This window comes from Talpa occidentalis, unplaced genomic scaffold (assembly GCF_014898055.3).
Source record: "Talpa occidentalis isolate TD23 unplaced genomic scaffold, MPIMG_talOcc4v2.1 talOcc4.3, whole genome shotgun sequence".
In the NCBI taxonomy this organism is placed as follows: domain Eukaryota; kingdom Metazoa; phylum Chordata; class Mammalia; order Eulipotyphla; family Talpidae; genus Talpa; species Talpa occidentalis.
In genome coordinates, this window is record NW_023603184.1 from 54,300,655 (window position 1) to 54,302,850 (window position 2,196).

Sequence of the window (2,196 nt, forward strand, 5' to 3'; positions counted from 1 at the left end):
GTGAGCCTTGCTAGAGGTTTGTCTATTTTTTTTTATTTTTTCAAAGAACCAGCTTTTCGTTTCATTGATCTTTTGGATTGCTTTTTTAATTTCTAATTCTTTTATTTCTCCTTTGATTTTTATTATTTCCTTTCTTTTACTGACTTGAGGGGTTTTTTGTTGTTCTTTTTCTAGTTCTTTGAGATGTGAGGTTAGGTTGTTTCTTTGAGTTCTTTCTTGCTTGTTGATGTGAGCCTGTATTGATATATATTTTCTTCTTATTACTGCTTTTGATGCATCCCATACATTCTGGAAAGTGGTGTCCTCCTTGTCATTCAACTCAAAGAAATTTTTAGTTTCTTCTTTGATCTCCTCGTTGGTCCAGTGGTCTTCCAGTAGTGTGGATTCCAATCTCAATGAAGAGGGACGGTTCCTTGTTTTCTTTTCATGATTTATTTCTAGCTTGATACCTTTATGATTGGAGAAGATAGTTGGAATAATTTTGATTTTCATGTATCTGTTGATGTTTGTCTTGTGTCGATTCTGGAGAATGATCCATGCGCGCTTGAGAAAAATGTGTACTCAGATTTTTTTGGGTGCAGTGTCCTATAGATGTCTGTTAAGTCCATGAGTTCTATGTCTTTATTTAGGGCTCTAGTGTCTTCTTTTTTTGTCTCGTTGATCTGTCCATTGGTGAGAGTGGGGTGTTGAAGTCTCCCACTATATATGTATTTTCTTTAATATCTATTTTCAGAGATGATAATAATTGTCTAATACATTTTGGTGCCCCTTCATTTGGTGAGTTTATGTTGATGAGTGTTATATCTGCCCAATGTATTGTCCCCTTGATCATAATGTAGTGTCCATCTATGTCTCTTTTTACTTTTTTTAATTTGAAGTCTATTTCATCTGATACAAAGTATGGCTGTTCCTGCCTTTTTTTTTGGTCCATTTGCTTGTGGGATTGTTTTCCACCCTTTTACTTTCAGTCTGTTTATCTTTTGTGGTTAAATATGTTTCCTGGAGACAGCAGAAGGTTGGATTTTGTTTTTTAATCCAGCCTGCTAATCTGTCTTTTTACTGATGACTTTAATTCATTTATATTTAGAGTTAATATCGATATGTTCACATCTGTGATTGTCATTTTGTTTGTCTTTTTTGTGATTTTTATTCCTTGCTTTATTCTGTTCTTGTTCATTCCTCTGTTGGTTTTGGATTTAGGACTTCTTGTAGAATTTTTTTTGGAATGGGGGTTTAGTTGTAATGAATTTCTGGAGTTTCTGTTTGTCTGAGAAGGTCCATATTTTTTCTTTGTAGAGGAAGGAGAGCTTTGAGGGTAAAGTATTCTTGGTTGGCCTTTGCTGTCTTGAAATTTGCTGAATATGTTACTCCATTCTCTTCTTGCCCGTAATGTTTCTTCGCAGAAGTCAGAAGTTAACCTGATTGGTTTTCCTTATAAGTTATCTGTTTCTTCCCCCTTGCCAGTTTCATTATTTTTTCCTTGTCCTGGACTCTTGCAAGCTTTACTATTAGGTGTCTTGCCGTAGTTTTCTTTTCATTATGGTAATTGGGAGTTCTTCTCGCTTCCTGTATGTCTATATTCATCTCCTTTATCATGCTTGGGAAGTTTTCTTCAATTATCTCCTTAAATAATTTCTCAGTTCCTTTGTCTCTCTCCTCACCTTCTGGAATGCCCATAACACTTACATTTCCTCTCTTCATGGAGTCTGATAATTGTCTAAGAGTCTCCTCATACTGCTTCATTTGCGCTTCTCTCTCCTTTTCTCTTTCGGCTCTTTTTATTTCCCTATCTTCTATAGTACTGATCTGTTCTTCTATTTCATCGATACTGTTTTCATTGCTTTTCCCAGAGTTCTTTATCTCTTCTAGTAATCTTATCTCCTGCATTCTTTTCTTAAGGTCTCAATTTCATTCTTCAGTTCAGTGATTATTTGTCTCAAATCATTTTTTTCCTTTTCGTTTTCTTTCTGCTTTTTAATCAGGATTATTATTAATTCTCTGTCTGATAGGCCGAGAAGTTCTTCCATGTCATCGTTGAGCTCTGGTGACTGTGTTTCTTTTTGTGGTGTGTCCTCCTGCTAGCTTGCTTGGTTATATATATTTTTTCTTTCCCTGTTGTTTGCTTTCTAATTAGTTCTATGTGTTGGGACGTTGTGCCACTGGTGTTGGCGGGCATCTCTTTGGAGTGTCCTTTAG